Source organism: Cupressus sempervirens, chromosome 7 (assembly GCF_028749045.1).
Source record: "Cupressus sempervirens isolate cs-2001-9-10 chromosome 7, ASM2874904v1, whole genome shotgun sequence".
Taxonomy (NCBI): Eukaryota; Viridiplantae; Streptophyta; class Pinopsida; order Cupressales; family Cupressaceae; genus Cupressus; species Cupressus sempervirens.
Window position 1 is genome coordinate 688751298 of NC_143124.1, and position 12505 is coordinate 688763802.

A 12505-nucleotide genomic window follows, 5' to 3' on the forward strand; every position below is an offset into this window, starting at 1 on the left:
AATCGACTCAGCTACCCCGACTCGAATTGCCTCGAGCCTTAACCGCCTCCATTTTTTTTTTTTTGCTCGACTCATGTAATCGCACTCGCCTTGATTCTGAGTGGCCCGAGTCACTTACGTGATCCAAAACCGGGTAACTTTTTCTTTTTTCTTTTTTTGTCAAGTCCCAAAGTTTTGAACTCGAATAGATTCGGATGCCCCAACTCGAGTCATCTCCAAATTTTTTGCACGACTCATGTCACTGTGCTCGACTTGATTCTAAGTGCCCCGAGCCGTGTACATGATCCAAAAGCTGTTAACTTTTTCTTTTTGGTTAACGCCCAAAGTTTTCAACCCGACCTACCTTGGCAACCTCGACTCAAAGCGCCTCGAGCCTTAATGGCCTCCAATGTTTTTGTACGACTCATGCCACCGTCGACTTTTCGCTCGAATCATGTCACCCAGGGCACCTCGATGCTACGTGACCCGAGCCCTGTGCGCGATCGAAAACCGGGTAACATTTTTTTTTGAACTCCCAAAATTTCATTCTTTTTTGCCTTACGAGGCCTATCATGATCTCTTTTTATAATGAAAATTCTCAAATCGGATCGTTTCGGCTACCCTACCTCGAATCCGGCTAGCTAGGCGTAACGCCTCGAGTCGGCTCGACAATACGTGAACTGAAACTTGTGCGTGATCCAAAAGCGGGTAACTTCTTTTTTTTTTTTTTTTTTTGTAATGACCAAAATTTAGCGCTTTTCGCTGTACAGGGCCTCTCATGATTTTTTATGTTTTTTTTTTTTTTTTCCCCTCGTCGACCGACTCTGGCAACCCAGTCGGGTCGCCCGAGGCTGGGGCGACGGAGATGGGTTGACCTAGTAGGGTGACCCAAGTTGGGTCGACCCAGGCATGCGATCCTGGCTGGGGATAGCAAGTCGATTCTATAAGTTTGCTTGCCAATTTTGCTAGCCAGGTCGGCTCACCAAGTCATCTAACCATGTGGTCTTTGCCAAATCAAGAATTGACTCTTTAAGTCCACTCACAGCTCGTCAAGTCGGCTCACCAAGATGACTTACCATCTCGCCTCACCAGGTTGCCCCACCAGGTTGCCTCTTCTTTAAGACCGCTCACCATGTCGGCTCCCCAAGTCACCTCACCGAGTCGACTATTTAGGTTGCCTCACCAAGTCGACCCCTTAAGTTAGCTCACCAAGTCAGCTCCCTAAGTCAACTCACCAAGTCGAATCACCTAGTCATTTTACCACCTTGCCCCAGCAGGTGTGCTCGCCAAGTCGCCCCGCCGAGTTGCTTCTCTAAGCCAACTGACCATGTCAGCTCACCAAGTCAACTCTTTAAGTTTGCTCACCAGGTCAGCCCACCCAAGTCGCCTCTTTAAGTTCGTTCGCCAGGTCGGCCTGCCCAAGTTGCATCAGTGGAGCCCACTCACCATGTCAGCTCACCAAGTCGATTGTTCAAGTATGTTGCCAAGTCAACTCTTTAAGTTCGCTCACCAGGTCAGCCCGCCCAACTCACCTCTTTAAATTCGTTTGCCAGGTCGGCTCGCCCAAGTCGCATCAGCGGGCTAACTCGCCGAGTCACCTCACAAAGTTGACTCTTTAAGTGCGCTCACCAAGTCAGCTCACCAAGTCGACTCACCATCTCGCCTCGATAAGTTGGCTTGCCGAGTTACCCCACCAAGTCGTCGCCTCTTTAAGCCCGCTCACCGTGTCAGCTCGTTAGGTCGGCTCAACAAGTCGACTAATCAAGTAGGCCCACCAAGTCGCCTCAAGGATAGCTCCTCACCATGTTGACTCAATGAGTCGCCTCACCATGTTGACTCTTTGAGCCCGCTCGTCGGGTCGCCTCACCAAGTCGACTCGAGTACGTTGCCAAGTCGACTCTTTAAGTTCGCTCGCCAGGTCGACTCGCCAAGTCAGCTCACCATGTCATCTCAACGAACCAACTCGCCGAGTTGCCTCACCACGTCGGCTCTCTAATACCACTCGCCAAGTCACCACACCAACTTCCCCCGTTAGGCCCACTCACCACATCGCCCCGTTAGGCCCACTCTCACCAAGTGGACTCTTTAAGTCTGCTCATAAAGTCGAGCCACCAAGTACTCTCACCAAGTCGACTCTTTAAGTCCTTTCATCGAGTCACCCAACCAAGTACTATCACCAAGTCAACTCTTTAGGTCCGTTCATCAAGTCACCCCGCAAAGTCGACCCTCTAAGTTCGTTCATCGAATCACCCGACCAAGTCGACTGTTAAGGTCCTTTCATCAAGTCACCCCGCCAAGCCGACTCTTTAAGTCCGTTCATCAAGTCACCAGAACAACTACTCTCACCAAGTCGACTCTATAAGTCCGTTCATCAAGTCGGCCCACCAAGTACTCCTACCAAGTCGACTCTTTAAGTCCGTTCATCAGTTCACCCCGCCAAGTACTCTCACCAAGTCAACTCTTTAGGTCCGTTCATCAAGTCACCCCGCCAAGTCGACCCTTTAAGTCCGTTCATCAAGTCGCCCGGCCGAGTTGCTTCTCTAAGCCCACTCACCATGTTAGCTCACCAAGTCAGTTGTTCAAGTACGTTGCCAAGTCAACTCTTTAAGTTCACTCGCCAGGTCAGCCCACCCAAGTCGCCTCTTTAAGTTCGTTCGCCAGGTCGGCCCGCCCAAGTCGCATCAGCGGGCTAACTCGCCGAGTCACCTCACGAAGTTGACTCTTTAAGTGCGCTCACCAAGTCAGCTCACCAAGTCGACTCACCATCTCGCCTCGATAAGTTGGCTAGCCGAGTTACCCCACCAAGTCGTCGCCTCTTTAAGCCCGCTCACCGTGTCAGCTCATCAGGTCGGCTCACCAAGTCGACTAATCAAGTAGGCCCACCAAGTCGCCTCAAGGATAGCTCCTCACCATGAGTCGCCTCACCATGTTGACTCAATGAGTCGCCTCACCATGTTGACTCTTTGAGCCCGCTCGCCGGGTCACCTCACCAAGTCGACTCGAGTACATTGCCAAGTCCACTCTTTAAGTTTGCTCGCCGGGTCGACTCGCCAAGTCAGCTCACCATGTCATCTCAACGAACCAACTCGCCGAGTCGCCTCACCACGTCGGCTCTCTAATACCACTCGCCAAGTCGCCCCACCAACTCGCCCCGTTAGGCCCACTCACCACATCGCCGCGTTAGGCCCACTCTCACCAAGTGGACTCTTTAAGTCTGCTCATAAAGTCGAGCCACCAAGTACTCTCACCAAGTTGACTCTTTAAGTCCTTTCATCGAGTCACCCCACCAAGTACTCTCACCAAGTCAACTCTTTAGGTCCGTTCATAGAGTCACCCCACCAAGTCGACCCTTCAAGTGTGTTAATCAAGTCACCCCACCAAGTCGACTCTTTAAGTTCATTCATCAAGTCACCCCGCCAGGTCAGCCCAAAAATTACTCTCACCAAGTCGACTCTTTAAGTTCGTTCATCAAGTCACCCCGCCAGGTCAGCCCACCAAGTGGACTCTTTAAGTTCGTTCATGAAGTCACTCTGCCAAGTCGACCCACCAGGTCGACTCTTTAAGTTTGTTCATCAAGTCACCCCGCCAGGTCAGCCCACCAACTAATCTCACCAAGTTGACTCTTTAAGTTTGCTCACCAAGTCACCCCGCCAGGTCGGCCCACCAAGTACTCTCACCAGGTCGACTCTTTAGGTTTGTTCATCAGGGCACCCCACCGAGTACTCTCACCAAGTCGACTCTTTAAGTTCATTCATCAAGTCGCCCCGCCAGGTCGGCCCACCAAGTACTCTCACCAAGTCGACCCTTTAAGTTCGGTCATCAACTCACCCCGCCAGGTCGGCCCACCAAGTACTCTCAGAAAGTCGACTCTTTAGGTTCGTTCATCAATTCACCCCGCCAGCTCGGCCCACCAAGTTCTCTCACTAGGTCGACTCTTTAAGTTCGTTCATCAAGTCACCCCGCCAATTCGACCCACCAAGTACTCTAACAAAGTCGACTCTCTAAGTTCGTTCATCAAGTCACCCTGCCAGGTCAGCCCAGCAAGTACTCTCACCAAGTCACCCCGCTACTTCGACCCACCAAGTCGACTCTTTAAGTTCGTTCATCAAGTCACCCGGCCAAGTCGGCCCACCAAGTCGACTCTTTAAGTCCGTTCATCAAGTCACCCGGCCAAGTCGGCCCACCAGGTCGACTCTTTAAGTCCGTTCATCAAGTCACCCCGCCAGGTCAGCCCACCAACTACTCTCACCAAGTCGACTCTTTAAGTTTGCTCACCAAGTCACCCCGCCAGGTCGGCCCACCAAGTACTCTCACCAGGTCGACTCTTTAGGTTTGTTCATCAGGGTACCCCACCGAGTACTCTTACCAAGTTGACTCTTTAAGTTCATTCATCAAGTCGCCCCGCCAGGTCGACCCACCAAGTACTCTCACCAAGTCGACCCTTTAAGTTCGGTCATCAACTCACCCCGCCAGGTAGGCCCACCAAGTACTCTCACAAAGTCGACTCTTTAGGTTCGTTCATCAATTCACCCCGCCAGCTCGGCCCACCAAGTTCTCTCACCAGGTTGACTCTTTAAGTTTGTTCATCAAGTCACCCCGCCAGTTCGACCCACCAAGTACTCTAAGAAAGTTGACTCTCTAAGTTCGTTCATCAAGTCACCCTGCCAGGTCAGCCCAGCAAGTACTCTCACCAAGTCACCCCGCTACTTCTACCCACCAAGTCGACTCTTTAAGTTCGTTCATCAAGTCACCCGGCCAAGTCGGCCCACCAATTCGACTCTTTAAGTCCGTTCATCAAGTCACCCAGCCAAGTCGGCCCACCAAGTCGACTCTTTAAGTCCGTTCATCAAGTCACGTGACCAGGTCAGCCCACCGAGTACTCTCACCAAGTCGACTCTTTAAGTTTGTTCATCAAGTCACCCGGCCAAGTCGGCCCACCAAGTACTCTCACCAAGTTGACTCTCTAAGTCCGTTCATCAAGTCACCCCGCCAGGTCGGCCCACCAAGTCAAATCTTTAAGTCCATTCATCAAGTCACCCCACGAAGTACTCTAACCAAGTCGATTCTTCAAGTGCGTTCATCAAGTCACCCGACCAACTACTCTCACCAAGTCGACTCTTTTACTATGTTCATCAAGTCACCCCACCAAGCACTCTCACCAGGTCAACTCTTTAAGTCTGTTCATAAAGTCACCCCACCAAGTCGACCCTTCAAGTGCATTCATCAAGTCACCCCACCAAGTACTCTCACCAATTCGACTCTTTAAGTCTTTTCATCAAGTCACCACACCAAGTACTCTCACCAAGTCAACTCTTTAGGACCGTTCATCAAGTCACCTCGCCAAGTCAACCCTTGAAGTCCGTTCATCAAGTCACCCCACCAAGTCGACTCTTTAAGTCAGTTCACGAAGTCACCCAACCAGGTCGGCCCACCAAGGACTCTCACCAAGTCGACTCTCTAAGTCTGTTCATCAGGTCACCCCATCGAGTACTCTCACCAAGTCAACTCTTTAGGTCCGTTCATCAAGTCACCCTGCAAAGTCGACCCTCTAAGTTCGTTCATCAAGTCACCCGACCAAGTCCATTGTTTAAGTCCTTTCATCAAGTCACCCCGCCAAGCCGACTCTTTAAGTCCGTTCATCAAGTCACCAGAACAACTACTCTCACCAAGTCGACTCTATAAGTCCGTTCATCAAGTCGGCCCACCAAGTACTCCCACCAAGTCGACTCTTTAAGTCCGTTCATCAGTTCACCCCGCCAAGTACTCTCACCAAGTCAACTCTTTAGGTCTGTTCATCAAGTCACCCCGCCAAGTCGACCCTTTAAGTCCGTTCATCAAGTCGCCCCGCCGAGTTGCTTCTCTAATCCCACTCACCATGTCTGCTCACCAAGTCGGTTGTTCAAATATGTTGCCAAGTCAACTCTTTAAGTTCGCTCGCCAGGTCAGCCCGCCCAAGTCACCTCTTTAAGTTTGTTCGCCAGGTCAGCCCGCCCAAGTCGCATCAGCGGGCTAACTCGTCGAGTCACCTCACGAAGTTGACTCTTTAAGTGCACTCACCAAGTCAGCTCACCAAGTCGACTCACCATCTCGCCTCGATAAGTTGGCTTGCTGAGTTACCCCACCAAGTCGTCACCCCTTTAAGCCCGCTCACCGTGTCAGCTCGTCAGGTCGGCTCACCAAGTCGACTAATCAAGTAGGCCCACCAAGTCGCCTCAAGGATAGCTCCTCACCATGAGTCGCCTCACCATGTTGACTCAATGAGTCGCCTCACCATGGTGACTCTTTGAGCCTGCTCGCCGGGTCGGCTCACCAAGTCGACTCGAGTACGTTGCCAAGTCGACTCTTTAAGTTTGCTCATCGGGTCGACTCGCCAAGTCAACTCACCATGTCATCTCAACGAACCAACTCGCCGAGTCGCCTCACCACGTCGGCTCTCTAATACCACTCGCCAAGTCGCCCCACCAACTCACACCGTTAGGCCCACTCACCACATCGCCCCGTTAGGCCCACTCTCACCAAGTGGACTCTTTAAGTCTGCTCATAAAGTTGAGCCACCAAGTACTCTCACCAAGTCGACTCTTTAAGTCCTTTCATCGAGTCACCCAACCAAGTACTCTCACCAAGTAAACTGTTTAGGTCTGTTCATCCAGTCACCCCGCAAAGTCGACCCTCTAAGTTTGTTCATCGAGTCACCCGACCAAGTCGACTGTTTAAGTCCTTTCATCAAGTCACCCCGCCAAGCTGACTCTTTAAGTCCGTTCATCAAGTCACCAGAACAACTACTCTCACCAAGTCGACTCTATAAGTCCGTTCATCAAGTCGGCCCACCAAGTACTCCTACCAAGATGACTCTTTAAGTCCGTTCATCAGTTCACTCTGCCAAGTACTCTCACCAAGTCAACTCTTTAGGTCTGTTCATCAAGTCACCCCGCCAAGTCGACCCTTTAAGTCCGTTTATCAAGTCGCCCCGCCGAGTTGCTTCTCTAAGCCCACTCACCATGTCAGCTCACCAAGTCGGTTGTTCAAGTACGTTGCCAAGTCAACTCTTTAAGTTCGCTCGCCAGGTCAGCCCGCCCAAGTTGCCTCTTTAAGTTCGTTCACCAGGTCGGCCCGCCCAAGTTGCATCAGCGGGCTAACTCGCCGAGTCACCTCACGAAGTTGACTCTTTAAGTGCGCTCACCAAGTTAGCTCACCAAGTCGACTCACCATCTTGCCTCGATAAGTTGGCTTGCCGAGTTACCCCACCAAGTCGTCGCCTCTTTAAGCCCGCTCACCGTGTCAGCTCGTCAGGTTGGCTCACCAAGTCGACTAATCAAGTAGGCCCACCAAGTCGCCTCAAGGATAGCTCCTCACCATGTTGACACAATGAGTCGCCTCACCATGTTGACTCTTTGAGCCCGCTCACCGGGTTGCCTCACCAAGTCGACTCGAGTACATTGCCAAGTCGACTCTTTAAGTTCGCTCGCCAGGTCGACTCGCCAAGTCAGCTCACCATATCATCTCAACGAACCAACTCGCCGAGTTGCCTCACCACGTCGGCTCTCTAATACCACTCGCCAAGTCACCCCACCAACTCACCCCATTAGGCCCACTCACCACATCGCCCCGTTAGGCCCACTCTCACCAAGTGGACTCTTTAAGTCTGCTCATAAAGTCGAGCCACCAAGTACTCTCACCAAGTCGACTCTTTAAGTCCTTTCATCGAGTCACCCAACCAAGTACTCTCACCAAGTCAACTCTTTAGGTCTATTCATGAAGTCACCTCGCAAAGTTGACCCTCTAAGTTCGTTCATCAAATCACCCGACCAAGTCGACTGTTTAAGTCCTTTCATCAAGTCACCCCGCCAAGCCAACTCTTTAAGTCCGTTCATCAAGTCACCAGAACAACTACTCTCACCAAGTCGACTCTATAAGTCCGTTCATCAAGTTGGCCCACCAAGTACTCCCACCAAGTTGACTCTTTAAGTCTGTTCATTAGTTCACCCCACCAAGTACTCTCACCAAGTCAACTCTTTAAGTGCACTCACCAAGTCAGCTCACCAAGTCGACTCACCATCTCGCCTCGATAAGTTGGCTTGCCGAGTTACCCCACCAAGTCATCGCCTCTTTAAGCCCGCTCACCGTGTCAGCTCGTCAGGTTGTCTCACCAAGTCGACTAATCAAGTAGGCCCACCAAGTCGCCTCAAGGATAGCTCCTCACCATGAGTTGCCTCACCATGTTGACTCAATGAGTCGCCTCACCATGTTGACTCTTTGAGCCCGCTCGCCGGGTCGCCTCACCAAGTCGACTCGAGTACGTTGCCAAGTCCACTCTTAAATTTCGCTCGCCGGGTTGACTCGCCAAGTCAGCTCACCATGTCATCTCAACAAACCAACTCGCCGAGTCGCCTCACCACGTCGGCTCTCTAATACCACTCTCCAAGTCGCCCCACCAACTCGCCCCGTTAGGCCCACTCACCACATCGCCCCGTTAGGCCCACTCTCACCAAGTGGACTCTTTAAGTCTGCTCATAAAGTCGAGCCACCAAGTACTCTCACCAAGTCGACTCTTTAAGTCCTTTCATCGAGTCACCCCACCAAGTACTCTCACCAAGTCAACTCTTTAGGTCCGTTCATAGAGTCACCCCACCAAGTCGACCCTTCAAGTGCGTTCATCAAGTCACCCCACCAAGTCGACTCTTTAAGTTCATTCATCAAGTCACCCCGCCAGGTCAGCCCACAAATTACTCTCACCAAGTCGACTCTTTAAGTTCGTTCATCAAGTCACCCCGCCAGGTCGGCCCACCAAGTAGACTCTTTAAGTTCGTTCATGAAGTCACTCTGCCAAGTCGGCCCACCAGGTCGACTCTTTAAGTTCGTTCATCAAGTCACCCCGCCAGGTGAGCCCATCAACTACTCTCACCAAGTCGACTCTTTAAGTTTGCTCACCACGTCACCCCGCCAGGTCGGCCCACCAAGTACTCTCACCAGGTCGACTCTTTAGGTTTGTTCATCAGGGCACCCCACCGAGTACTCTCACCAAGTCGACTCTTTAAGTTCGTTCATCAAGTCGCCCCGCCAGGTCGGCCCACCAAGTACTCTCACCAAGTCGACCCTTTAAGTTCGGTCATCAACTCACCCCGCCAGGTCGGCCCACCAAGTACTCTCACAAAGTTGACTCTTTAGGTTCGTTCATCAATTCACCCCGCCAGCTCGGCCCACCAAGTTCTCTCACCAGGTCAACTCTTTAAGTTCGTTCATCAAGTCACCCTGCCAGTTCGACCCACCAAGTACTCTAACAAAGTTGACTCTCGAAGTTCGTTCATCAAGTCACCCTGCCAGGTCAGCCCAGCAAGTACTCTCACCAAGTCACCCCGCTACTTCGACCCACCAAGTTGACTCTTTAAGTTCGTTCATCAAGTCACCCAGCCAAGTCAGCCCACCAAGTCGACTCTTTAAGTCCGTTTATCAAGTCACCCGGTCAAGTCGGCCCACCAAGTCGACTCTTTAAGTCCGTTCATCAAGTCACGTGACCAGGTCAGCCCACCGAGTACTCTCACCAAGTCGACTCTTTAAGTTTGTTCATCAAGTCACCCAGCCAGGTTGGCCCACCAAGTACTCTCACCAAGTCGACTCTCTAAGTCCGTTCATCAAGTCACCCAGCCAGGTCGGCCCACCAAGTCGAATCTTTAAGTCCGTTCATCAAGTCACCCCCCAAGTACTCTAACCAAGTCGATTCTTCAAGTGCGTTCATCAAGTCACCCGACCAACTACTCTCACCAAGTCGACTCTTTTACTATGTTCATCAAGTCACCCCACCAAGCACTCTCACCAGGTCAACTCTTTAGGTCCGTTCATAAAGTCACCCCACCAAGTCGACCCTTCAAGTGCGTTCATCAAGTCACCCCACCAAGTACTCTCACCAATTCGACTCTTTAAGTCTTTTCATCAAGTCACCACACCAAGTACTCTCACCAAGTCAACTCTTTAGGACCGTTCATCAAGTAACCTCGCCAAGTCGACCCTTGAAGTCTGTTCATCAAGTCACACCACCAAGTCGACTCTTTAAGTCAGTTCACGAAGTCACCCAACTAGGTCAGCCCACCAAGGACTCTCACCAAGTCGACTCTCTAAGTCTGTTCATCAGGTCACCCCATCGAGTACTCTCACCAAGTCAACTCTCTAGGTCCGTTCATCAAGTCACCCCGCAAAGTCAACCCTCTAAGTTCGTTCATCGAGTCACCCGACCAAGTCGACTATTTACGTCCTTTCATCAAGTCACCCCGCCAAGCTGACTCTTTAAGTCCGTTCATCAAGTCACCAGAACAACTACTCTCACCAAGTCGACTCTATAAGTCCGTTCATCAAGTCGGCCCACCAAGTACTCCCACCAAGTCGACTCTTTAAGTCCGTTCATCAGTTCACCCCGCCAAGTACTCTCACCAAGTGAACTCTTTAGGTCCGTTCATCAAGTCACCCCGCCAAGTCGACCCTTTAAGTCCATTCATCAAGTCACCCCGCCGAGTTGCTTCTCTAATCCCACTCACCATGTCCGCTCACCAAGTCGATTGTTCAAGTACGTTGCCAAGTCAACTCTTTAAGTTCGCTCGCCAGGTCAGCCCGCCCAAGTCGCCTCTTTAAGTTCGTTCGCCAGGTCGGCCCGCCCCAGTCGCATTAGCGGGCTAACTCTCCGAGTCACCTCACGAAGTTGACTCTTTAAGTGCACTCACCAAGTCAGCTCACCAAGTTGACTCACCATCTGGCCTCGATAAGTTGGCTTGTCGAGTTACCCCACCAAGTCATCGCCTCTTTAAGCCCGCTCACCGTGTCAGCTCGTCAGGTCGGCTCACCAAGTCGACTAATTAAGTAGGCCCACCAAGTCGCCTCAAGGATAGCTCCTCACCATGAGTCGCCTCACCATGTTGACTCAATGAGTCACCTCACCATGGTGACTCTTTGAGCCCACTCACCGGGTCGCCTCACCAAGTCGACTCGAGTACGTTGCCAAGTTGACTCTTTAAGTTCGCTCTCCGGGACGACTCGCCAAGTCAGCTCACCATGTCATCTCAATGAACCAACTCGCCGAGTCGCCTCACCATGTCGGCTCTCTAATACCACTCGCCAAGTCCCCCCACCAACTCGCCTCGTTAGGCCCACTCACCACATCGCCCCGTTAGGCCCACTCTCACCAAGTGGACTCTTTAAGTCTGCTCATAAAGTCGAGCCACCAAGTACTCTCACCAAGTTGACTCTTTAAGTCCTTTCATTGAGTCACCCAACCAAGTACTCTCACGAAGTCAACTCTTTAGGTCTGTTCATCAAGTCACCTTGCAAAGTCGACCCTCTAAGTTCGTTCATCGAGTCACCCGACCAAGTCGACTGTTTAAGTCCTTTCATCAATTCACCCCACCAATCTGACTCTTTAAGTCCGTTCATCAAGTCACCAGAACAATTACTCTCACCAAGTCGACTCTATAAGTCCGTTCATCAAGTCGGCCCACCAAGTACTCCCACCAAGTCGACTCTTTAAGTCCGTTCTTCAGTTCACTCCGCCAAGTACTCTCACCAAGTCAACTCTTTAGGTCCGTTCATCAAGTGACCCCGCCATGTCGACCCTTTAAATCCGTTCATCAAGTTGCCCCGCCGAGTTGCTTCTCTTATCCCACTAACCATGTCAGCTCACCAAGTCGGTTGTTCAAGTACGTTGCCAAGTCAACTCTTTAAGTTCGCTCGCCAGGTCAGCCCGCCCAAGTCACCTCTTTAAGTTTGTTCGCCAGGTCGGCCCGCCCAAGTCGCATCAGCGGGCTAACTCGCCGAGTCACCTCACGAAGTTGACTCTTTAAGTGCGCTCACCAAGTTAGCTCACCAAGTCGACTCACCATCTCACCTCGATAAGTTGGCTTGCCGAGTTACCCCACCAAGTCGTCGCCTCTTTAAGCCCGCTCACCGTGTCAGCTCGTCAGGTCGGCTCACCAAGTTGACTAATCAAGTAGGCCCACCAAGTTGCCTCAAGGATAGCTCCTCACCATGTTTACTCAATGAGTCGCCTCACCATGTTGACTCTTTGAGCTCGCTCGCCGGGTCGCCTCACCAAGTCGACTCGAGTACGTTGCCAAGTCGACTCTTTAAGTTCGCTCGCCAGGTCGACTCGCCAAGTCAGCTCACCATGTCATCTCAACGAACTAACTCACCGAGTTGCCTCACCATGTCGGCTCTCTAATACCACTCGCCAAGTCACCCCGCCAACTCGCCCCGTTAGGCCCACTCACCACATCGCCCCGTTAGGCCCACTCTCACCAAGTGGACTCTTTAAGTCTGCTCATAAAGTCGAGCCACCAAGTGCTCTCACCAAGTTGACTCTTTAAGTCCTTTCATCGAGTCACCCAACCAAGTACTCTCACCAAGTCAACTCTTTAGGTCCGTTCATCAAGTCACCCCGCAAAGTCGACCCTCTAAGTTTGTTCATCGAATCACCCGACCAAGTCGACTGTTTAAGTCCTTTCATCAAGTCACCCCGCCAAGCCGACTCTTTAAGTCCGTTCATCAA